The sequence below is a fragment of the Chlorocebus sabaeus genome, chromosome 14 (assembly GCF_047675955.1).
Source record: "Chlorocebus sabaeus isolate Y175 chromosome 14, mChlSab1.0.hap1, whole genome shotgun sequence".
In the NCBI taxonomy this organism is placed as follows: Eukaryota; Metazoa; Chordata; class Mammalia; order Primates; family Cercopithecidae; genus Chlorocebus; species Chlorocebus sabaeus.
This window is the reverse complement of record NC_132917.1, coordinates 86,045,572-86,072,002: the sequence shown is the minus strand read 5'-3', so window position 1 is coordinate 86,072,002 and position 26,431 is coordinate 86,045,572. Positions and strand designations below refer to the sequence as shown.

At 43.4% G+C, this 26,431-nt stretch overlaps 2 long non-coding RNA genes across 2 annotated transcripts; one reads left to right on the top strand and one right to left on the bottom strand.

Annotated features, from left to right (window-relative positions):
* LOC140713357 (uncharacterized) lies at window positions 1–25,890 on the top strand. Its single transcript, XR_012095396.1, has 3 exons — window positions 1–848; window positions 19,440–19,560; window positions 25,403–25,890. It is a non-coding gene; the product is annotated as an uncharacterized lncRNA (long non-coding RNA).
* Window positions 21,126–26,393, bottom strand: LOC119627287 (uncharacterized). The gene is made up of 3 exons (XR_005243435.2): window positions 25,880–26,393; window positions 24,480–24,511; window positions 21,126–21,679 (listed from the first exon to the last, which is right to left on the bottom strand). It is a non-coding gene; the product is annotated as an uncharacterized lncRNA (long non-coding RNA).
* Window positions 26,394–26,431: the final 38 nt, after the last annotated feature.

The following is a 26,431-nucleotide window of genomic DNA, read 5'->3' as shown; positions in this document are numbered from 1 at the left end:
GGAGGAACATGGGGGATTGAGTTAGACTTAAGGAAGCATTAATTTCTGAGCTAGACACTGTAAGAGGTAACGCTGGGCTACACCAAAGTTAACTGGGAAACTCTTTCTGATGAACTCGTGTCTGTACAATAGGAGGAGATGGGAGACTAGAAAACAAGAATTGCTCTGAAAGGAATTGAGCTCTTTGGATGAGAAACAAGAACTCTGAAGGAATGCAGGAGGAAGGATTGAGCAAGAGAGAAGGAAAGCGGCTGCCAACCTATCCAAGTGGAGAAAAAGACCTTAAACACAACAGGGGACTTCACGCATCTCTAAAGGCTTTGGCAGGCTTCTTTGCCTACATCAGCCTCACACTGGAATGCAAGGAAAGAATTATTTCCTTTTCCCACTGCTGTGGTATTTCAGCTGAAATCAGCCTCATCAAAGCAGCAACTGTGTACCAAGGGGTTGATAAATAGAGGAAATTTGTGAAGTTGGGCTTCTTGGCAAGTGTTTTGTCCTTGAAAATTCTGTTCCTCTCAGCCTTTTGCACAAGGACTTCCCTTACATAGCAACAACGTCCATCGCCTTAGGAAGACAGAGGGCAACGCCAGCAAAGTGCCCAGCGAAGGAAGCAGCACCACTGGATCAGAAGTTGCTCCTCCTCCCCAGCCTACCTGTAAACTTGAAATTTTTTCTTTTTTGCTTCTTCATTTTTCTTTTTGAGACAGGGGCTTGCTCTGTCACCCAGGTTGGAGTACAATGGTGTGATCACAGCTCACTGCAGCCTCAAACTTCTGGGCTCAAGTGATCCTTATGCCTCAACCTCCTGAGCAGCTGGGACTACAGGCATGTGCCACCATGTCCAGGTAATTTATTGGTTTTTTTTGTCTGTTTGCTTGTTTGTTTGTAGAGACAGTGTCTTCCTATGTGCTCAGGTTGGTCTCAAACTCCTGAACTCGAGCAATCTTTCCATCTCAGTCTCACAGAGTGCTGGGATCATAGATGTGAGCTGCTGCCCCCGGTCTAAACTCGGAATTAATTCCGTACTCTTATATCTGAATAAAGGCATTGAAAGTTTTGGTTACAAGCACAAATAACTGTTTAGAAAGGCAGCAAAAACTTCATTACTAGCCACTCACATCATGGTTTATTTAACAGGACCCTAAGGATATAGGAGATTCCAGGATAAATAATACGTATTAATCACACTTTAGAGTACAGTGAAGACTTTCACAGGCATTATCTTGATCCTTAAAGCAATGCAGAGGGTCTTATGATTATCACCCTCTTACAGCTAAGGGAATCAGGACTCAGAGAGGTTCAGTGACTTGCCCAAGAATATGCTGGTAGCTGTTGGCAGAGCTGGGACTTGAATCCCAGGCTCCTGACCTCCAGTCCGATGTCCTTTCCTAGGTGTGGATGGTGGTGTGGGAGCTGTGAAGGTCTAAGGTTATGTGTGGTGGGGAAGGGTGTCCAGAGGACCTGAGAGGAAAAACTGGAGATCTGCTTTGGGCCAACCTCACCTGCTGGGTTGAAGTCACAGTCAGGCGCCCCAAATCTCACCTGTTGTCAAGGCCTCTTCCCTCAGCTCTGGGTGAGACGGAAAAAGAGGAAAAGAAAATAGGAGGCAGTAAACTCCAGGCCATCAGTCCACCCCCAAACCCAACCTTCCATCCCGGTTCCTGGCTCCACTGGAGGGGCTTGTCCTGGAGAGCCAGCCCCACAGTCACTACGAGCTCAAGGTTTCCCTATCAGAGGCAAGACTGCAGGGTAAGGGCTGGTGCCCCCTGGGGAACTCTGTCCCCCCGACATGTGACCATGCTAGCTCAGAGTCCCAGGAGCTGCCTACATGTGTGTGAGCCCAGTCAGTGGGTAAACATGGAGGCTGCTCTTGGGGTAGGAGCTGGACATGCTCCACGAAGGACTCTGCCTTCCGAGCTCGGGCCCTGGACAGATGTTCACAGGAACTATGAAAGAGATAAAGAAACAGCCATAACTCTACATTCCAACATTAGAGCCCAGCTGGGCTGCCACTTGAGGCCAAAGCCACGCTTGTTCAAGGGCTGTAGGGTAGGGGAGATCCACGCACAGAGGAAAACGCCAGCGGGAGGAACAATTTGTAAGTTGTGGGAACTTTGGCCCCAACCCCAGGAGTGGAGACCAACAAGACTTCCTTTATCTCCAGAAAGAAGGCTAAAGTGCTCTCTGAAGCTGGACTCCTTTGGGAATTCAGAGACCTCTGAGCTTTCCCTGCTTACCCCCACACACAGTGCACACGCACTTAACAGTTTGTACACCATAACCGGAGATGCACAGATCCAATGCTGCCCATCTAAGGGCCTCAGCTGGAAAACCCAGGACCTAGAATGAGACTGGGTGACCACTCCTCACCCCTTTCCCTCAGGCCTCTCTGGGGAGAACAAGAGACTGAGGAAGGCCACCCCCTGTCCCATCCCCAACTCAGATCATGTCTCTAGCATACAATGTTAAAATAAATCATTGTTAAAAAATTACTGGGGTGAGGCTGGGTGCAGTGGCTCATGCCTGTAATCCTAGCACTTTGGGAGGTCAAGGTGGATGGATCACCTGAGGTCGGGAGTTCGAGACCAGCCCGGCCAACATGGTGAAACCCTGTCTCCACTAAAAATACAAAAATTAGCCAGGTGTGGTGGCAACTGCCTATAATCCCAGCTACTCAGGAGGCTGAGGTAAGAGAATCGCTTGAACCAGGGAGGCAAAGATTGCAGTGAGCCGAGATCACGCCACTGCACTCTGGCCTGGGCGACAGAACAAGACTCTCATCTCAAAACACACACACATACACACACACGCACACAAAATTAGCTGGGCATAGTGGCACACACCTGTGGTCCCAGCTAATTGGGAGGCTGAGGCACGAGAATCACTTGAACCTGGAAGGCGGAAGTTGCAGTGAGCTGAGATCACGCCACTGCATTCCAGCCTGGGGGACAGAGCAAGACATTGTCTAAAAAAAAACAAAAACAAAAACAAAAACAGGATGAGCATTCATCTGTCACCCATTAGAACATCTTTTGTGCTTTAATGTTCTTAATGGCCTAATGAATGCTGCTTGCTCAACAAAGCCCTGTGAAGGGCCTACTTGAGTCAGGCTTGGTGGGGGATGCTGATGATACAAAGAGGAATTCAGTGTGATCATAGAAGCAGTCACTGTTTAATCAGGGAAACACATACACTACTTGTCACCATTCAAGCCAGTGCTAAGCAGAGTTATGGGAGGACAGGTAGGCAATTACTATTTCTGGAAAGGAGGAAAAGTTGGGCTGCAGGTTTTGAGAGGAAGAGATGTAGGGGACTTTGCACCTTTGCCAGACAGGACTCCTGATCAAAGGACAGTGGTGAAACACAGGTGTGTTGAAGAAGAGGCAAGGCTCTCATAGGGCTGATGCATGACATCTGGGAGTCCTGGGGAAGGGGAGGAAAGAGGTGAGCTGGCCACGATCCCATTTACATCTGGGGCCCAGCAGAACATGGATGAGGATGGGGAAGAAAGTGCAAGAGTGAGAGATTCATAAGAGGACATTACAATATGAACACCTGGGCATTGTTAACAGAACTGACCAGTTTCTCCCTTGAGAAGTAGTATGTATGGTGAGAAACACATCGAACCAGGGATACTGTTCCTAGCTCTGGCGCTCACAGGCTGGGGGATGTTGGATAAGGAATTCCCTCTTGAGTCTCAGCTGGCACCCATATAGATGTGAAAAATGTGTGCCTACCACTGGTGGGGTTTGATATTGCATCCCCCTAGCATGAGACAGATGGCCTCATGAAAGGGGTAGGTGAGGAGGACTTAATGAAGGGACTATTTATAAAGGGGTGGGCATGGTTAAGGGAGCCAAAAAGAGATGGGGAAACTCAGGGGACTTGCAACAGCTGGAAGCACTGTCACTCCTGTACCTGAAAGGGCAAAGGGTTGAAACTCTCTCTACAGCCATGAGAGAGGGGTTGCCTGATGAGACCCATGGCGTTTGTTAGAGAACACAGTCACTGCCAACTAGGGCAGGGTAGGGTGGAGATCAGGGTGATAAATATCCCAACCTCTGACTACTGTCCAGTGCCTCTTGGCTGAATACACCCCAAAGCCAGAAGACAAGAGAACCAGTTGAGGTTAGCCTGTAGAGGCCAGCTTCTGAGACAGAGCAGGACAGGAAATGGAACAGAAGGAGGAGACAACGGAAACTCTCACACGGGTGGTAGGCTGACACATTTATTGTAATAGTTGTATGTTAATTTTAATGTGTAATAAAAAGAATATACCTTGCATATCAAAGCTATGAGTTCACAGTTGTTATTGCTTAGGATAAGGCTAAAGCAGATATTTAAATGACAAAAAGACAATTTAAAGAAAAATGTGATAGTATGGGTGGTATGAGGATATGACAAAAATCACAAAGAGGATGTTTGTAAAGATGAAATTTGGGAAATTCTGGGTAGGATGATATATAAGACTTCTTCCAGCTCTGACATTCTGGGTTTCTGAGTGTCTACACGCAGTTGTACCAAGTACAAGGAAAACACCAGGATCCGTGATAATGCACTTTCAGACCATCTGAGTACAATGTTATGATCATGAGTAATATGGTAAGATGATCACAGAACTCCTAGTTGTTCCACTACTCTTTTTAGATTTTTTTTTTTTTTTTTTTTTTTTTGGTCTGAAAGGTTAAAAAAAGCACAAGGCTGGGAGGCCAAGGTGGGCGGATGACCTGAGGTCAGTGAGACTAGCCTGACCAACATGGAGAAACCCTGTCTCTACTAAAAATACAAAATTAGCCAGGCATGGTGGCACATGCCTGTAATCCCAGCTACTCGGGAGGCTGAGGCAGGAGAATTGCTTGAACCCAGGAGGTGGAGGTTGCAGTGAGCCGAGATAGCACCATTGCACTTCAGCCAGGGCAACAAGAGTGAAACTCCGTCTCAAAAACAAACAAACAAAAAAACAAAACAAAAAAACCCCACAAGGCTACCAAAAGATTTGAGCGAGAACATTCATAGCAGCATTATCTGCTATAGCCTCCAACTTGAAACAACTCAAATATCCACCAAGGGGATTGAAAAAATACTGTGATCTATTTATGCTATGCAGCAATGAAAATAAACACATTTAAGCTACCTGCGGCAACATGGATGAACCTTACAGGCGCCATTTTGAGTGAAAGGAAGCAGATAGAGAGAGTCCACACTGTAGGATTTCTTTTATACAAAGTTCAAAATCAGGCTAACCTAACCTATGGAACGGAAGTCAGAGGAGTGGCTGCCACAGCAGGAAAACAGTGAGAGGGTGGTGACCGGAAAGAGCCATGAGGCAGGCTCAGGAAAGCAGGCAATGTTCTGTTTCTTGGCCTAGGTGGCTACATGGTATGTTCACTTAGAGAAAATTTATTGAGCTATATACATTTATGGTTTTGTAAATTTCTGGTATGCGTCTTCTATTTTTGTGAATACATTTATTGTTCTAAGTGTATAAGAAAATGAAAAGGTATGATTTTTTTCTTGTTGACCCTAGAAAAATGGCCACAAAGGATGACACTCTCTGAGATAAGCAGAGATGATGTGTCCCTGATGATTGAAGGCTTGATTAGTTCTCCCATTTCCACTATCTCCCTTCTCCTGTCTGCTTCAACCTCCATTCTTGGTGGAGCTTCTGCAATCCACAAACATTTCACAATGCGATTGGCATTATGATTATTTAGAAACAATCCTGTGGGATTGGCAATAACAGTGTTCTTGTTCTAAATCTGGTTCTACCTCGTTGACCAGATGGCTGATTTTAGCCTCTGTTTTTTATATGGAGTCAGAAAAATGGGTCAGGGGCCTGCTCCCTCGCCTGTGGTTGGTACTTTTCTTCCTATTTACCATTAGTTTGGCACTGGACATCAGCTGCCCCGGGGCCCACAGAGATGCCACCACCATGCAAAGCCCAGCCACAGTCTGGACCATAAGACTTCCAACTTCCTGCACAGCTGTGGCATTTAGTGGTCAGTATCTGGGCATTCATGGACATTTCTATCATGCACCTCAGGGGAACTGGGCACAGGTCCTGGCCTCTCCAGGAAGCCCTACCCCTCTAATACTGCTCTATCCCACTACACGTCGGTCAGGGGAAACCTAAATCCCTAGGGTGTAGATCTCCTGAAGGGGTGAAGGGAAGAAACAACATCTCCAGTTCTCTGAGAATGAGACTAGAGGGAGGAGGAGGAACTAAGGTTGTTTACCCTACCCACTAAAACCCAGGCACTATGCCCTTTTCCATGGAATGTTCAGAGAAAATGAAGTTTCTGTCTCTAAGGACCTGAGAGCCCAGTTGAGAATATAAGTGCATCACTGAGTTTAAGAAAACACTAAAACAAAAACTGGCCAGACAAGCTAGTGTTTGAAGAGGCAGCAGAGGCCTGGGATTGACCTCTCCAGTTGATCTTGCATAGTCTACCATGTTACCATTTCGACATCACCGCCTTCATCAGACCTTCAGGCCCTCCACGTGGAAGTTTTGTTTCACCCACACAGTATTTGTCTGCCCTGCAATTAAAAACATTTTTAAATTTGTTGTTAATATTTAAAAACTGAGATAATTCAACTTTTAAAAATCCAGATTTCTGACCTTTCTTGAAAATTCTAAAGATCTAGCGACACAGGGTGTTTCACTCCTATAAGCCAGCAACTGGCAGAAGCTGAGCAGTGACTGTCCCCTTTAGATGGAGCTCTCCAGCTGCCATAGTCCCTACTACCTATTGTCCCACTTACTATTGCCTCACACCCCTTTATTTTGATCTTGAAAGATTTCCTTATTTCTACAATTCAAGGTTGACAGTTATCTTCTCCTAGAACTTTGCAGACACTCCCTGTCTTCTGGCAATTTTAAGCATAATTTCTATTTCTCCATAGATAATTTTTCTTTCCTCTGTGGCTTCTTTTAAGATCTCCTTTTTGTCTCTAGTGATCAGCAGTTTCACTCTGATGTTTCTAATATTCCTGTTAATTTTCCTGCTTATTGATTTTGGGCGGTTCTTAAATCTGAAGGTTGTGTATTTTTGATTCTGGAAAAAATTCCATTGTTATTTCTTCTGTTATTGCCTCTGAACCATTTTCTCTATTTTTTATTTCTGGAAATCTGAGTAGGCATGTGCTAGACTTTTGGCTTATTCTATCCTCCACATCCCTTAATCTCATTTGCATTTTCTGTAACCTTTTTTCTGTCAGTGTTGCATTTTGGGTAATTTCTTTGTATCCATCTTTCAGTTCACTAATTGTGTGTTTCTGTCTCTCTCTTTCATTGTTTAACTGGTCTACCGAATTATTGTTGGTAGTCTCTTACTTCCTACTCATACTTTCAATGCCTTCTTTTTTTCTAGAAATATATTGCATAACCTTATTTTATGTTTTGAATCTTCTAATTCATTCTCTGAATCTTCATTTTATTATTTTTGCCAACTCTCATGTAAAATGAAATTTCCTTACTTGTACTGTGATGTCTTAAATTGCAAATTTAAATTCCCTGGAATTCTGGAGGAACTAGAGAGCATGCCGCAAGAGGTGATTTGCTTTTTACAAGTGTCTGAGGGAATTACCAACCTAGGACCACTTTAAAATAATGTTTGGCTTGAAGGTTTTTACTCACAAAGGTGGTATGAATTCCTGTCCAAAATGCATGAATGTGGGCTTTTGGTTAGGAATTCTTAGGGGAAACTTTTGTCTTTGTTTTGGTTCCACTCTGAGCAAAAATCAGGTATCTTAAGGCAAATTGACTATCTTTGTTCAATTCCTTTGTTTCCTATGGGGAGAAAAGTCCAACCACCCTTGCTGAAATTTCCACCCTTTGAGGGCTCTGGTGTGCATAAGGATTTCCAATCTGATTTCACCCTCTGCTCCAGTCTAGATTTTGTCTCCTATCTCCAGCCTGCTGCTTAGCCAGGATTAGCAGGTGGCTCCAGGGCAAGTGCTGGCTCCTGCTCACCTCTCAGGATTAACACTTTCTCATTGTTTGACCTCAGAGGAGTTTCCTCCCATTCCTGCCAGCCCAGCCTTGCTACAAAACATGTCTTAATAGTTTTCCCAGTATCTTAGGGGTTTTGAGTTGGAAGATTTCACCAGAATCTGGTTTGCTGTGTTGCTAGAGACATGGCCCTCACTTTTCCAGCATCATTTTCCAATAGTTCCCCAGAATCCTTTGCACATTCTATTTCTTCTTCCTAGAAAACCCTTCCTCATCTTCTCCATTTGCTAAATCATATTATGGTAGGCAGAATTCTAAGATAGCTCCCAATATTCCTGGCTCCTAGGGTATGCACACTTTCAGTCATTCAAACATGACTCTAAGTGTTGCTGTGAAGAGCTTTTGCAGATGCAATTAAGGTTCCAAATCAGTTGACCTTAAAATAAGGAGATGATCAAGGCAGGCCTGCCCTAATCACATGAGCCTTTTGAAAGCAGAGAGTTTTGTCTGAGTGGTAGCAGAAGAGAAATTTATAGAGCTGTGCTCTAGTTGCCCTGGAAGAAAGCAACTGTCCACACCATGAACTTCCCATGGGACCACACGTCAAGGAACTTCCTATGGGGCCACCTTAGGAGCTGAGGGGGGTCTCTGGCCAACAGCTAGCAAGAAAATGAGAACCTCAATCCTATTATAACTGTAAAGAAAAAAATTCTGCCACAAAGCAATGAGCTTGGATGAGGACCCTGAGCCCAGATAGGAACTGTGGCCCTGACCACCACCTTGACTGATTTTTTTTCCTTTGAGAAAGGGGTCTTGCTCTGTCACCTAGGCTTGAGTGCAGTGGCATGGTCATGGATCACTGTAGCCTTGACCTCCAGGGCTCAGGTGATCCACCCACCTCAGCCTTCCAAGTAGCTGGAACTACAGGCATGTGCCACCATGCCTGGTTAATTTTTGTATTTTTTGTAGAGACAGGGTCTCGCCATGTTGTCCAGGCTGGTCTTGAACTCCTGGGCTCAAGCTATTGGCCTGCCTCAACCTCCAAAAGTGCTGGGATTACAGGCATGAGCCACTGTACCCAGTCCCACCACCTTGATTTTGAAACTGGCCCAATTGTCCCATAGAACTGATATTTATGGTGTATTTTGAATAAACACGGAAATTGACCCATCAAGTCTTGAAACTTGAGAAATTACATTTATCTTGTAGCAGCACGAGCCGCAGACAAAACTCCTCAGACACTGAGTTAAGGAAGGAAGGAGTTTATTCATCCGGGAACATCGGCAAGACTCCTGTCTCAAGAGCCCAGCTTGCCAAGTGAGCAGTTCCTGTCCCTTTTAAGGGCTCACAACTCTAAGGGTGTGTGTGTGAGAGGGTCGTCATTGATTGAGCAAGTAGGGTGTACGTGACTGGGAGTTGCATGCACCAGTAATCAGAACAAAACAGAACAGGACAGGGATTTTTACAATGCTCTTCCATACAATGTCTGGACTCTATAGATAACATAACCGGTTAGGTCAGGGGTCAGTCTTTAACTACCAGGCCCAGGGCATGGTGCCAGGCTGTCTGCCTGTGGATTTCATTTCTGCCTTTTAGTTTTTACTAATTCTTTGTTTGGAGGCAGAAATTGGGCATAAGACAATATGAGGGGTGGTCTCCTCCCTCATTCCCCTCCTTTGAGACTCTCACTCATTTTATTAGTGGGAGTTCACACCTTCATTTTCACTACCTATGTCTTTCTGCATGACAGATAGATAGTGATTTACATAGTACACTTGTGCTGAAGCATTCTGGTAAACTAGAGTAGTGATGAAACCTTTTACTATTTGAATGAGTACAGGTAGTAAATAAGGGATCAGTAAGCAGGTTCCTCTTACTACTATAATTTTTATTATAAGAGTTTTAAATCCTCTTAGCGCTGGGAACTATTTTTAAACATGGCCTTAGGGTCAAATCCATGCCACACTTGTACAGGCATATGTGCCAGTTTTGTCATGTCTTTAACTATATCTTCGACTACTTGCCCCTGATCATCTATGTGCAGGCAGCAATTGGTAACGTTAAATTTCTACAGACTTCTCTTTCAGCTGCTAGCAAGTAGTTGAGAGTCAATCTATTTTGATAGATAGTATTTCTCATCTGAGTTTCTTGCTTGGCCAGGACAGTCAAGGTTTTACTGGTTTTATTAGTGATGATCTCCAAGACAGCTTGCAATTGTATGATTCAGTTGAGCATGTAAATGGGGGTCTGGTATCCCTACAAGCTGTCTTATGCCCAAGTGGCAGGCCCATAGTATTGTATAATTTTTTCAGGTGGCCGTTTATCATCTTTTTAATTATCTACAGCTATGCTTCGCTTTTCACAGGAAGCATAGACAGGGAAGCCTAGGAGTTTGCCTGTTCTTACTAGCAGTAGGAAGAAAGATGGTTTACTAGTGCCAATAACACACTACCTGTCCACTGGTCAGGCAGCTTAGTGTAGGCTCTATGTCCACATATCCAGTATAGCCCAGTGGGGGCTGTCTAGTCCTGGTGGGATTCTGGGTGGGCCTAAATGGTCTGCAACTTTGGAAATTTACTGAATGGATTTTTCTCTGTGTGGTTTGAACTCCACCATGTAGTCTTCCTACAGGAAGGGTGAAGTTCTTTCCCACTCTTGCTATACAGTATTGTCTAATGATTGAGGCTTTTAGGACCTAGAAGTGATCAGGGTGATGCTTTTGGCCTGGGAATTCATCAGGAACTGGGTCTGTAGGTACTAATTCTCGGGCTTTCTATGGCCATTGATCTCCTATTACACTTCCTCCACATACATAACATGAAGTGACACTGAGAGACTGGGCTACATGCTCAACTAATTGCAAAAACAAATTTCTTGTTTTTCCTGGAATTTCTGGTGCTGGCATATTTAGTTTATCATAGAAGGTTTGAAATACTGGCTCAGGAGAGTGTTTATAAACTTTTTTCAAACCCCGACATTTACTTGAATATCCAGTCCGGCTCCATCAATTTTTAGGGTTATACATTTCCCTTTTTTCTAGTGAGGATTAAGGAGGTTGGTTATTACTAGTTCTAAGGGGTTACACTGACCACTGGTACAGGAAGGGCCACTTTTCCCTTGCTGAAGGTGGACAGGATTTTTTATTTTTTTTATTCAAGTAGTCTAAATGACACAAGACCAGTATCTACATTTACTTTTACACAGTCCTAATTCATGATAAATGTGCTTATTTTCTGCCATATAGCCTCTTTCCTAATTAAGAGAACCACATCCTGTTTTTAACTAATTATTATTAATGACAGCACAGGCATCAAATTTTGAGGTGACTTGTTTGGGCACCTCTTTTGTTTTCTGTTTTGGCTAACACTTTACTCATATCATTTGAGCCCCCACCAGTCTTCAGTTCTCAATCTTATTTTAAAAACTGTGGTCATGGGAGGCTCAGATGGATCATAACACACATCAGGTTGGTCATTTCCTGGGCTACATACCTTGTATAGAATAACATTATACAAACAAGTTCTTTTTAGAATTCCAGTACACTTACAATAACCGTAAAGTAATAGGACCATAGCAACCTTTTGTCCTACCTCAGTGACTTGATGTATACACTGGGAACAGCCCTCAGTCTGAGGAAGGTCAGTGGAAGTCCTTATTGTACAAGTCCAAATTTTAAGGAAAATGAGTCCTGTGATGAGTTTCCCCATGCTTCAGCCATGCGTGGACCAGTCAGCTTCTGGGTGTGACTGGAGTAGGGCTTGTCATCTTCTTCAGAGTCACTTTGCAGGGGTTGGTAAAGCTGCTCCTATCCACATACAGCTCTCAGTCTACTGATGTTTAAGGATGGTCTCAGAGGTTAGGACCACTAGAATAAATTGAGTCCAATACCTCTACATAGTTATGTTCAACTGGGCTCTCTGATATTTGGAGCAAGGTGGCGGGGTTTAGAATGTTGTAAACTTCAATGGTTATGCAGGGATTTTCACAGAGCAAGCTTTGGTATCTAGTTAGTCTAGCATTCGTTAGCTAAGGATGTCCTTTGATATTTATTAAAGTCACCACAGCATGGGGGGACTTTATGTTTAGGTTTTGCCCAAGAGTTAGCTTATCTGCTTCTTGTGCTAACAGGGCCGTTGCTGCTAGGGCCCTTAGACATGGGGGCCAGCCTTTGGAAACCTCGTCTAGCTGTTTTGAGAGATAGGCCACTGGTCTTGGCCAGGGCCCTACAGTCTGGGTTAAAATTCCAACTGCCATTTTTATTTTTCTGACACATAGGGTGTAAAGGGTTTTGTCAGGTCAGGTAGCCCCAGGGCTGGGGCCCACATGAGTTTTTCTTTTAACTCATAAAAAGCTTGGTGCTATTGGTTGTAATAGATGTAGTTTATCTAATCTACATTTTTATTAACTGTCACCTACTAAAATATTGACTTAAATCCTGTAGCTATTTGATTTCAAGCTTTAAATTGATCTGGTATTACTTGTGGGGCTCCAATTGCATCTAGATGTGAGAGTTGAAAGACCCATAAGGGGCTTCTCTCACTTTACGATGTCTTGTTTTTTCTCCCTCTGGTTGATGAAATGCCAGGGTGAAAGGGACAGCCAAATAGACTAAAGCACAAGTGCCACTCCAGTTATTCAGCAGAGTGCCCAGTAAAGGTCCACCACAATACCACCACACATCTGCTCAGGGGTGAACAAGGGCTGACTGATTGATAAGCTCTTGAAAATTCTTAAGCTCATCACATCCCTTCAGGTCTCCAAGGAATGCTAAGTTTCTTCCCTGTCATGAGAGACACGAAGTGAACTTAGTGTTGGGAGATGGAAGCTAGATGGCCCTTCGGGGCTGACCTGCAGGGTGCCAGACTTCGGGATATAGCAGAGAGAGCTTGGCATGACTTATTTCTCCAAGCTGTAGAATCCTGGAAAAGAGCTACCATGCAGCCTACACCTGGTCGACTGGAGGACCACCTTAGTGGAAGGGGACAATCTGGGCCTCTGGCCTGCCATGTGCACAAGCATAACAATTGCTTTTGTTTAACGTGCAGATGGAATATTTGATCCATTTTAACCAGGCACTTGCATCTTGGTATCTTGTCTTTATTGCTAAAGTTTGTTTTACGTCTTTAACGTCTATGATCCTCTAGTAAAATGAATGTATGATTTTAGGAAATTACAATAACCGGTTGGGGCAGTCCATCCTTGCTCTTTAGTGGTCCACAGAATGTTGGACCAACTATGGCATAAAAGTTCTACATTCGGGGCAAAGACTCCTGGTTGGTACTGGGGTCTTTATTGAAATCTCCCTGGACTAAATGGTCCTAGTTTACTAATGCCCAGTCTGAGGAGAGCCAGGAGGGACAGAAGTACTTTTCTGAAGTAGAAAGCTGTCTTTGACTTGGCAAGTCTCCACAGGGTATAACAAGGCAAGCATTAAATGCAATAGTTTGAGGCAAAATTGACTTGGTTATGTTAATAACTAGATGGTTAGCAATAGAATGAGGAAAGAAGAAAGAGTAATAGAATAGAAGAAAAGAGTTAAATTTTTCTTAGCTTTAGTTTGGTAGGGTTTTTCCCTGGGACCATGGCCCATGACTCTGGAGTGGGTGGCACTTTCTTGACTGGTGTGATGAGTCCATCCTTTTATGCTGTATGAACAGCAGTCTTGGTGGTTAGCAGCACAAGGTAGGGTCCTTCCCAGGCTGGCTTGAGTTTTTCTTCTTTCCAGCCTTTGATGAGAACGTGATCTTCAGGCTGCTGCTGGTTTACTGGAAATTCTAGGGGTAGTACACATGCTAAAATACTTTTCGTTTTTGAGGGAAAGGAAAGTGGAAGATAAACCAAGTATATAATTTTTAAGAAACTGACCTTTTGTTTTAAATGTGGGGACCTTGGCAGGGGACTTTATAGTCCTTAGTGCCTTTTTACTGAGAAATTTCCTTTAGCACCTATTTTTATTAGTTTTTAAACCAAAGAAAGCCAAATACCATTTTGCATACAATGCCTTTTGTATGATTTTTATACCGGATAAGCTAAATTTTATCTTTATATTAGTGGGTTACTAATGTTAAACCTAATTTTAATAAAACTGTATAGACATATTTTTCCAATTTTTAATGTTTGGCCATAAGGTAAGATTTTATAGACTCTTTTTAACCTTTTATAATTTTTGCTAAAGAGCAGGTTGGTGATTTAAGAAAAACCTGCTATGATTTTATTTTAATGTCCAGTTTACAGAAAAACTGGATGATACCTCTTTAACTTCAGCCAATGTTTACACACAGAATCTTCTTTCCAATTAACATTTTAAAACTTGATTAAACCTTTAAAACAAAATATTCATATTTTTAACCTTTTAATGTAGGTAAAAATTTATATTCTTATGCCTCCTTATAATTCTTTTACCAAAGGTATATTTTACTTTCCTTATACACCTTGCACATAAACTGCCTTTTTTTAAATTATACAACATTTCTTGCATAAATTTGTTTTTTATAATATTTTTCTCTTTCACGACTTTCGCAGACAATTCTTCGACATGCTTTAACTTTCTGACTTATTACAAATATTTATTTCTTTAAACAACCAGTTAATTTATTTCAGGACAAGAATTTACCATATAATACTATTTTTATATAAATTCTGTCCCCCCCCCAACTTTTTTCCTTTTTTTTTTTTTTCTAACAGAAGAGCCCCATACTTTAAGATTTTTGAGTTAGTAAGCTACTTTTTTGTTTTTTTGATTTAGGTTTGTTCTGTACTGAACTAGTGAGGTGTGCTCACAATGAGGTTTCCTCTAAAAGTTTTTTTTTTTTTTTTTACTTTTTTTCTGTTAGCAAAGTAGTTGCTGCTACAGATTGAATGCATTTGGGCCATCCGCGGGTTACTGGGTTAAGGGTTTTTCATAGGAAGGCCTCAGTGCTTTCACGATACACCCTTGTTTACACTGACAACAAAGTAATATTGGAGCACTATGGGGTTATGGAGAATACCTTCAATTATCAATTACAGGTTTTAAATTTACCTTGGCTTTTAAAGGAATAGGGTACACCGTTTTTTTTTCTTAACTACTTGTATATATCTCTCTTTCTCTCCTTCTTTCTCTCTTTGACTTTGTCTCTCTCTCTTTGACTTTCCCTTTGCCTCTGTCTCTTCCTCTCTCTCTCTCTGCCTCGCTTATGCTGCAGTTCTCTCAACCGCTGTGGAGAGATCTAAAGCCAGCTGTAACGAAGCATCTGTGTATGGGAACTGGTCTGGGTGCCCTGGCTTTACAGGTTACCTTGTGCCATACCTTTGAAACAAGGGACCTATCCAGGCTTCCTTCTGATGGCCAACCTACCTCTAATGCTGGCCAGTCTATTTACACAAAGTTTTAAGTTTTCCTGGTGTCATAGTACTCCATAGTCTCCCTTAAATCCTTTCTTGAAATTTTTCAACATAGTTCCTAGTAGGGTGGGCTTATTTGTGCCTCACCCATGCTTCTTTGAGACAAAACACCACGCTCACACCACACGCACACCCCAAAACAAAGAACAGGTAAAAAGGCCACACACACACTTTTACAGTTTACACCAAACCAAAATCAAAACCAAAATCAGAGTATCCAGAAATCCAAGCCAGGTCAAAACCTGAACCAAAGCATCAAGCAATCCAAGTCAAGTCAAAAACAAAAACCAAAGTGCCAGTACAGGCACATCATGGGTGATCAGGCCACACTTCCACCCAAATGGAGTAGGCAAGTTCCCAAGACCAGTCCCATCAAGCAATTTAAACCAAGTCAAAACCAAAACCAAAACCAAAACCAAAGTGCTGATAAAGGCACACCATGGGTGATCAGGCCACGCTTCCACTCAAATGGAGTGGGCAAGTTCCCAAGACCAGTCCTGTCAAGAAAGTCAAACCAAGTCAAAACCAAAACCAAAATCAAAGTGCCAGTAAAGGCACTTTGTGCTTTTCAGTGCACACTGTGGGTGATCAGGCCCCACTTCCACTTGAATGGAATGGGCAAGTTCTCAAGACTAGTCTTACCAAGTTTCAGATGTCCGGACTCCAAGTACCAGTTCCTTCCTGGTGTTTAGCCACTGTGTTGATCCTCCACAGGGGCCTGCCACACACTGCTCTGGCAAGGCATCCCACTGGGGCAATTGCCTACCCAGGAGCGCTCTCAGAATCTGTGTCACTCCGGCTGGTCGGAGTCCCCTGCAGTGATGTTCCACTGGGCAGGCTAAAGCCACCTAAGGAGTTGCCTCAACCATCTGCCAATCACCTTGCTTCCTGGCCAGGGGACCAAGAAATGTGGCAGGATGAGCTGCAAACAAAACTCCTTAGACACCGAATTAAAGAATGAAGGAGTTTATTCGGCCAGGAGCATTGGCAAGACTCCTGTCTCAAGAGCCAAGCTCTCAGAGTGAGCAATTCCTGTCCCTTTTAAGGGCTCACAACTCTAAGGGGGTCTGCGTGAGAGGGTTGTGATCGATTGAGCAAGCAGGGGGTATGTGACTGGGGGCTGCATGCACTGGTAATCAACAAAACAGAACAGGACAGGGATTTTTACAATGCTCTTCCATACAGTGTCTGGAATCTATAGATAACAGAACCAATTAGGTCAGGGGTTGATCTTTAACTACCAGGCCCAGGGCACAGCGCCAGGCTGTCTGCCCATAGATTTCATGTCTGCCTTTTAGTTTTTACTTCTTCTTTCTTTGGAGGCAGAAATTGAGCATAAGACAATATTAGGGGTGGTCTCCTCCCTTAGTCTGAGTTCCTTTCTCTGGAAACCATTGGGCCTTCCAAATAGTATCAAGGAACAGAAACTTACATATCACTGAATCTGGACAATGAGATGCCAGACCCCTTATCTGCCAGAAGACCACTTGCTTCCTGTTGACTAAGTCCTCTTCCTTACCCCTTTCTAATTCCTATTTTCACATGCATGGCTACATTTCTTCCCTGCTATTTAAGTCCCTAATTTTATTTGTTTATTTTTATCTATTTATTTATTTTGAGACGGAGTTTTGCTCTTGTCACTCAGGCTGGAGCAAAATGGCACAATCTCAGCTCACTGCAACCTCCACCTCCTGGATTCAAGCGATTCTCCTGCCTCAGCCTCCCAAGTAGCTGCGACTACAGGCACACACCATCATGCCTAGCTAATTTTTGTATTTTTAGTAGAGACAGAGTTTCGCCACATTGACCAGGCTGGTCTTGAACTCCTGACCTCAGGTGATCTGCCTGCCTCGGCCTCTCAAAGTGCTGGGATTACAGGTATGAGCCACTGCACCCAGCCTAAACCCCTAATTTTAATAGGTCAGGGAAATAGATTTGAGACTGATCTCCTATCTCCTTGGCTGCAGCAACAGACTAAAGCCTTCTTCACTGACAATACTTATTGTCTCAGTGATTGGCTTTCTGTGTTGGGAGTAGTGGGACTTAGACCAAAGCCTTAGTATTTTGGTAACAATTTCAGTCATGTGAGTCCCTGGGTGGAGAATCCAGTTACACTGTACCTGACTTAAACTGTGAGATAATAAAGATGTGTTGTTTTAATCTAATTTGTGGTAATGTGTTACACAGAAACAGAAAATGAATATGGCCTGAAACTAATATACCTGTCAATATACCTACCTTATCCTTCAAAATCAGTCTCACCCCTTTAAGAGGTCGCCTTGAGCTCCAAGACAGATTCTGCTGTGCCCCTTGATGCTCCTAGGGCTCTTTTTTGTGGGGTGGGAGGACAGAGTCTCACTCTGTCACCCAGGCTGGAGTGCAGTGGTTTGGTCATGGCTCACTGCAGCCTCAACCTCCTCAAGCAACCCTCCTGCCTCTCCCTCCCAAGTAGCTGGGACCACATGTGCGGGCCACCACACCCAGCTAATTTTTTGTATTTTTTGTAGAGATGAGGTCTCACTATATTGCCCAGGCTAGACTCGAACTCTTGGGCTCAAGCGATCCTCCCATCTCAGCCTCCCACAGTGCTGAGATTGTAGGAGTGAGCCACTGCACCCTGCCTTTGGCCCTTTGTTAGTAGTTTTTCTCTTATATCTTGTTGTTTTACTGGTTTCATTTGTTTGTTTGTTTGTTTGCTTGCTTGTTTGGAGTGTCTTTCTCTTCTGTTAGACCATTTGATCCTTCAGGGTGAGGACTATGTCTTAGTGTATTTGTCTGTTTTCATGCTGCTGATAAAGAAAGACCCATGACTGGGTAATTTATAAGAAAAAGAGGTTTAAAGAACTCACAGTTCCATGTGGCTGGAGAGGCCTTACAATCACAGTGGAAGGTGAAAGGCATGTCTTACATGGCGGCAGACAAGAGAGAATGAGAACCAAGTGAAAGGGGTTTCCCCTTATAAAACCGTCAGATCTCATGAGACTTCTTCACTACCACAAGAACAATATGGGGGAAACTGCCCCCATGATTCAATTATCTCCCACTGGGTCACTCCAACAACATGTAGGAATTATGGAAGCTACAATTCAAGACGAGGTTTGGGTGGGGACACAGCAAAACCCTATCATTTAGGTAGGCTTGAGGCAGGAGAATAAGGCCTGGAGGCAGGGAACCTAAGACTGATTTGCACTGACTTCCTAAAATTGAATCAAATGGAAAACCCCACCTCTCCACACCCAAGTAACAAAAGGATCAGAGGCTGCTCCCTCAGCACTGCAACACAGATGAAAAATGGAAAGTACCTCTGACTGGTCCTCTCCTGCAACCAGACTGGTCATGGTTCACTCCTTCATTTACATAGGGTATAACTAAGTAACCAGTGGGAAACCTCTGAAGGGTATTTAAACCCCAGAAAATTCTGTGACCAACCCTCCTGAGCCATTCACTGGGGCTGTTCCCACTCTGTGGAGCATAATTTCATTTCAATAAATCTGTGCTTTCTTTGCTTCATTCTTTTGTTGTTTTGTTTGTGCATTTTATCCAATTCTTTGTTCAAAATGCCACGAACCTGGATGACTACTGACTCGTCAGGACCTTCTACTGGTAACAGGCTCTGGACTCTGACATCCCGGGTTTGAATCCTGACTTTGTGACCCTGGGCAGGTTATTTTATCTCCTTAAGTTTCTCGAAGCCTCAGGTTCCTTGGGTAAGACATGGGGATATGAGACCCTACCTTAAAGGGATACTGTGAAGATAAAATGAAGTAATTTATGTTATGCACTTCGCATGATGCCTCACATATAACAGGCTCTCAGCAAATGTTTGTAGAATCAATATATGGGTGAAGGACAGACAGAAGGGCAGCCTGAAGATGTGCCTGGATATGTTAATATTTGTCCCTCCACTTCCAGAAGAATTCATTCCACGAGGGACTCTTTCCTCAATCTAAGCCTCTTCTGCCAACCGCCAGCCTTCCCATGATGTTTTGGTGTCGTCTTTTTCCCTCCTTTGTTTGTTTTACTCCCGCTTCTCCTGTGATTGCTCACAGGAAAACATTCCTAGAAAAACCTCAAGAGACCAACTTCTTTTGTGCTTCAGGGCAGCAGACAGAGCCTGTGTTCTGTTGGCTGCAGCTGTGCTCCAGTCCCTGAGGGCCTGCGGAAGAGACAGCGTCTCAGGGGCACCAGGCGGGAGTCCAACAGAAAAAGACAATGCTTCAGTAAGTAACCTGGGCCCAAAACTCCAACACAAAAAGGTTATATCACAGGGCAAGTGACCCCTCACCCCTCCTGCCTCACAGACATCCTCGGTCTTGGCTGCCACCAACATCTTTCTTCCCTCCTTTCCTTCTGGCCACCTACAAAACAGTCACATCAGCATCACCCCTAACAGTTTCAAAGACACTGGGCTCTCAGGGAAGGCACAGCTTCTGTCTTGGTATGGGGTGAGGGCCATTTGGGAGACAAAAAGAAACAGGCCATCTGGAGAGGCCTCTGAGACCTCAGTAATTTGAACCAATGACTCCCTACATTTTTACTTATTGCAAAAAACAACATTATAACAACATTAAAACAGATTTGCTAAAAAAGGAAGAAAGATTATTTGTGATCCCACCACCCTAACACAACTATTTTCTTTTTTCCAAATTATCTTCCAGTTTTTGGCCACATGATAGATGTTTGCATACAATCTGTGTTGCCTTTTTTATTTTTTTCACTTAATATTATATCCTAAGTCTTTTCCAGTATTGACATATGATCTTCACATTGGCCACATTTTTTTTTCCTGCAAATATTCCAGCCAATTAGACTGAGGCACAATTAATGATTTCTTAACCTTTGGGGATTCTTGTCCATCCCCTGGAATCTTTGAGGTTGGCTCTTGGCAAAGCTGTAAAGGAAAGTAAGTTTGGTTTTGGGGCCCATCTGCGTCCCTTACAAATCTTCTTTCTTCCCTGCTAGCAGTTCTAGCCTAAGAGTTCTATCGCCATATCCCATTCCCCAACCTGTTCTCTAATATTGCACTGCCAGTCATTGTACTATCAAAAAAAGTAATAACATAGGTTCCAATTTTTCCTCAGTGTAAAAGCAATACATATGCATATTGTCCAATACAGGAAACACAGAACAACAAAAATAAAAATAAGAAGTAAAAATCTGCTATAATCTTGCTGCTTATGATCACATACCACTGAAGATCCCATTTGTCTGAGTTAGGTATTTTCCTCCTGGACTCTTCTCTGCCTTCCAGCCTCATTTCGTCATTGCAACTTTGTTGCGTAAGTAGGTACATGGCAAATCAGTTGGGGCACCTGGGGTTGGCTAGTTGAAACCACAGAGGAACTTCCTATCTCATACAACTGAAATGTACAGAGGCAAGATGGACCTCAGGACTGGTTTGATCTAGTGACTCAAATATGTCATAAAGGAAATGGTTTCTTTCTAACCATGGTCTTCTGCTTCCCATAGCATTACTTTCTTCCTAAAATAAGCTCTTCTTGTAGTCCAAGATGTCTGTCTTATCAACAGCTTCTGAGGCTACTTACTGCCTGGTTCTTGTCTAGCAGAACATGAAAGCATCTCTCCCCCAGCATCTAATAAATTCCTGAGACTTCCTCTGATTGGATCAACGTGGTTCCTATGGCTACCCATGAACCATTCCTAGTGGCAAGGAGGATGGGGCAACGGGCTACTCTGGGTGGCTGAGACCAGTAAGTCTCAAACTCTGGTCTCAGGATCAATTTACACACCTAGAAATTACTGAGGATCCCAAAGAATCTTTTTAACACAGTCTTTCTCTTGATATTTGCCAAATTAGAAATTAACACTGAGAAAGTTTTAAATATTTAATTTAAATATTTAAAATTTAAAATATTTATTAAGTCATTAAAATAATAAATCTGGCTGGGCATGGTGGCTCACACCTACAATCCCAGCACTTTGGGAGGCCGAGAGGGGTGGATCACCTGAGGTCCGGAGTTCGTGACCAGCCTGGCCAACATGGTGAAACCCCATCTGTACTAAAAATACAAAAATTAGCTGGGCGTGGTGGTGTGCGCCTGTAATCCCAGCTACTTCTGGAGGCTAAGGCAGGAGAATCACCTGAACCTGGGAGGTGGAGGTTGCAGTGAGCCATGATTGTACCATTGCACTCCAGCCTGGGTGGCAGAGCAAGACTCTGTCTCAAGTAAAAAATAAATAAATAGAATAATAATAGTAATAAAACCATTGCATGTTAATATATATTGATAAAAATAACTTTTTTTTTTTGTTTTTAGACAGAGTTTTGCTCTGTCACCCAGGCTAGAGTGCAGTGGCGTGATCTAGGCTTACTGCAACCTCTGCTTCCCAGGTTCAAGCAATTTTCCTGCCTCAGTCTCCTGAGTAGCTGGGATTACAGGCACATGCCACCACGCCCAGCTAATTTTTTGTACTTTTAGCAGAGACAGCGTTTCACCATGTTGGCCAGGCTGGTCTCAAACTCCTGACCTCAAGTAATCTGCCCACTTTGGCTTCCCAAAGTGCTGGGATCACAGGTGCGAGCCACTGCACCCAGCCACAAAATAACTGGTTTTGGCTGCATACAGTGGCTCACATCTGTGATCCCAGCACTTTGGGAGGCCCAGGCAGGAGCAACACTTGAGCCCAGGAGTTTGAGGCCAGCCTGGGCAACAGAGGGAGGCCACTGTCTCCACAAAAAATTAGAAATTAGCCTGGCATGGTGTTGGGTACCTGTAGTTCCGGCTACTTGGGGGAGGCTGAGGTAGGAAGATTGCTTGAGCCCAGCAGGTGGAGGTTGCAGTGAGCCGAGATCGTGCCACTGCACTCCAGCCTGGCTAACAGAGTGAGACTCTTATCTCCAAAAAAAAAAATGCTGCTGTCCTGGATTTGTAAGTAGCCTGAATGACTCTTTGCTAATCACTATTCAGAGGCTTCTCTGAGATCAGCCACTGACTTGGAGAGATACCAGTAAAGCTTTGAGAGGTGGAGGCTGATCTTAGTCTACTGTTCTGAGATCTCTGTCTTAATCCAGAATAACAGCTATAATAGCTAAGGATGTCTCTGTGGCTGGTGAAAAGGAAGTTTGGGGGTCTGCTTGTCTTGCTCCCCAAGGGGGTCAACCTAATGTGAGTGGAGTGAATGAGGAAGTAAAGGCTTAACAGATGTCTTGTGAGGCTTCAAGTGAGCTGTGATCATGCCACTGCATATCACCCATGCCTGGGCGACAGAAAAAGACCCTGTCTCAAAAACAAAAACAAAAACAAAAAGCTACTATTTCCCAAAACAGAAAGATTAGTGAGAAAAATGACTTTTTTTTTCTTTTTCTTTTTCTTTTTACTGAATCCCAAATGTGATAGTAAGTTGTTGTTTTGTTTTTTTTAAAAAAAAAAAAAAAAACATTTTTGGAAGTCTCTTTAAGTCTAGCTTAACAGAAGACAGCTGGATTTTTATATCTGCTTCTGTATTCAATCTGTTGCAAATTATTTTGGTTGTAGCACATGAAGAAAACTCGGCCTCACATTGATTTGTAATTGGAAAGTTACAAGTATTTTAAACACCTTTTAAGATAATTGTGAATATTTGTCTTTGATACTACACCAAAACTCTACAAGAGGTTGTTTTTAAATGTTTTTTGCACCGTGGAATCTGAAAACTTCTCTGTAAACTTCTATTGTTAAATTAAAACCCATTGTCTGCCTTGTACTTTAAATGGATCTTTACTCATGGATGACTTTGTAACATCATGTGTTAACCATTTGGAAGGCGATGATTCACTGGGTAAATGTAGTTGTTATACATTATGCAGTATCCAAAAATCACATTCATTAATGTCACCATTGATCTCATCAGAAAGTCCTTAAATATTGAGAAGCCATCAAGCTCATGGTGATGCACGTTTTCCGAAATTCTAAATTTCTCTTGGAAAGTTGGAATTTTTTCATCATTGGCAACAAATAGTCCATTGTTTTCCTTGAAGACACAGGCTCATTTAGTTCATTTTCAAGAAAATACGTACCAAATACCCAAGTCAGAATAATCATAGTTTATCAGACATTTTCTCAAGTAAAAATGGTGTTCCATAAAGAAAAACAGCAAGTTCAGCTTGCAATTCAAACAATTGCACGTGTGCTTTTCTAAGTTAGAAAATGATCTCACTTAGACAACCATGTTACATAGACAACTATCTTACATCTGTTTGCAGCAAAAGTACTTTACATGTAGTTTTCGTTTTGTCATATTAAATAATAAAACGCCATGACTCCACTTTGGGAGGCCGAGGCAGGTGGATAACCTGAGGTCAGGAGTTCAAGATCAGCCTGGCCAACATGGTGAAACCCCTGTCTCTACTAAAAATACAAAAATTAGCCAGGCATGGTGGCAGGTGCCTGTAATCTCAGCTACTCGGAAGGATGAGGCAGGAGAATTGCTTGAACCCAAGATGTGAAGGTTGCAGTGAGCTGAGATTGTGCCATTGCACTCCAGCCCGGGCAATAAGAGTGAAATTCCATCTAAAAAAAAAAAAAAAGCCATGACTCAAGTTTTCAGATTTTAATAATTTTGGTACCACTGCCTTGATTTCTGAAGGTGCCAGTTATTTGACCCACCTTTGTTTTTGTGCTGTCAGTCAAGAAGGTAACTGATGTCTTAGATTATTATGAGATAGTTTTGATTTCAGAGTTCCCCTGAAAGGTCCTCAGGGACTCCCAGAGGTCTTTGGACCACATTTTGAGAACCCCTGGCTTAGACCAATCAGAACCCTGTCATAGACTGTGGTAAACTCACTTAAAAGGTATGTTATATCACAAAGGAGGAGGGTGGATGGATGTTGGGGGCAACCACAAGGCCTGCTATGAGAATGACCAAAGCAATCAGCATAAGTAAAGAATTAGGCCAGGCGTCGTGGCTCACTCCTGTAATCCCAGCACTTTGGGAGGCTGAGGCAGGAGGATCACTTGAGGTCAGGAGTTCGAGACCAGCCTGGCCAACATGGTGAAACCCTATCTCTTCTAAAACTATGAAAATTAGCTGGGTGTGGTGATCCTTGCCTGTAATCCCAGCTACTCAGGAGGCTGAGGCAGGAGAATTGCTTGCACCCAGGAGGTGGAGGTTGCAGTGAGCCGAGATCATGCCACTGCACTCCAACCTGGGTGACAAAGTGAGACTCTGTCTCTTGAAAAAAAAAAAAAAAAAAAAAAAAAGTGTTGCTGTCCTGGATTTGTAAGTAGCCCGAGTGACTCTTTGCTAGTCACTATCCAGAAGCTTCTCTGAGATCAGCCACTGACTTGGAGAGATACCAGTAAGGCTTTGAGATCTAGAGGCTGATCTTAGTCTGCTGTTTGGAGATCTCTGTCTTAATCCAGAATAATAGCTAAGGATGTCTCTGTGGCTGGTGAAATGGAAGTTTGGGGGTCTGCTTGTCTTGCTGCCCAAGAGGGTCAACCTAATGTGAGTGGAGTGAATGAGGTAGTAAGGGCTTAACAGATGTCTTGTGATGCCGGGGCAGGAGGTAGCTTTAAGTTCCTTTTCTTCCTCACCCCCACCTTACACCCAACCTTGGAAGCTGGGATAGTGCTGACTCTCATGGCAGCCATAATGCTATCAGGCCTGGCTTTGCAGACAAGGGGAATCTGGAAGAGAAGGGTAGGGGCAACAGAGACAGAGAGAGGTAAAGAGTGTTGCATCAAGCACATGTGTCAGAGGCGTTTAAACCAGAGCGCCTCCATTTTGAGTGAAGGCTAGAAAAATGAGGCTGCGACTTGCTAGTCCGCATTCCCTGAAAGTTAGGCATTCCTAGTCTCTAGATGTTTATGGTTAAGGGAACAAATTAATAATGCTTACTAAACAGACCCAGACTTGAGAGTGTCCAGATATCCCGATATCTGGAGAACAAAGGCATTCCTAATTTTGCTTTAAAAATAATAATATTGATTATTGCAAAATATGGTAATTAGGAAAATTAATCCTTTATCACAAACCCTTGTAGCAGAAGATATCTCCCCATATATACAAGCATTACAAGCATTGTACCTTAGTTGGATACGTCCCTCCTCTTATTTTCAGGAATGCCCTGCTGGAGTGCAGTGGCGATCTCGGCTCACTGTAACCTCTGCCTCCCGGGTTCAAGCGATTCTCCTGCCTCAGCCTCGTGAGTACCTGAGACAACAGGCTTGCGCCACCACGCCCGGCTAATTTTTGTATTTCTAGTAGAGACGGGGTTTTGCCATGTTGGCCAGCTGCTCTGGAACTCCTGACATCAGGTGATCTGTGCGTCTCAGCCTCCCAAAGTGCTGGGATTAGGCGTGAGCCACCGTGCCCAGACACCACTTTACTTTCTTAATAAACTTGCTTTTACTTTGCACTGTGAATTTGCTCTGAATTGTTTCTTGCATGAGATCCAAGAACCCTCTCTTGGGGTCTAGATCGGGACCCCTTTCCTGTAACACATGGACCTTGGGCTGATCTCCAAGATTAAGAGGGCAAGGTACTCAGCTGCAAGGGTCAGCAGCTGCTCTGTCTGGCTAGCCTCGGCCAACTTACCGAATTTAAATCGCCCAGTGACAGCTTTTCCTCCAATATTTTCAAAATGCTCCCAATATCCTCAAGTTAGAACAATCCAGAAATAGTCTTATGGTAAAACCCTTTTGGGAGGTGTGAAAGTAGAGTCCTCCCACTGTTTCCTTCACAACGCTTTTGCCCCAACCTCAATCGCCCAGGCAGCACATTTTTTTCCGACACCCCCACCAAGGGAGGAACAGAGACATCTCCAAACCAGCTGCCCTGCGCCAAGCTGTTACAAAAAAGAGAGATGAGGCTCCCGGTTTATGCAAACATATTTGGCTCGGTGTCTAGGATCTTCTTTTTCAAACCCAGAAGGGGATTGCAGGCACACGGCCGCGGTGCTGTCTGCCGCTCTGAAAGGAAGTCGACCTACTTGACTGGCTTCACTGGAGTCCGGTCCGAAAGCACCGGAAAGTTGCAGGCGCACAGTATACGCTCAGCTGTGTCCAAAAAATAACCTATCAATCACTGCCTTAAGCTTTGTTTCCTTCCTGAATTTTTTTATTTTCACGAATATTTATGCTTTTACAA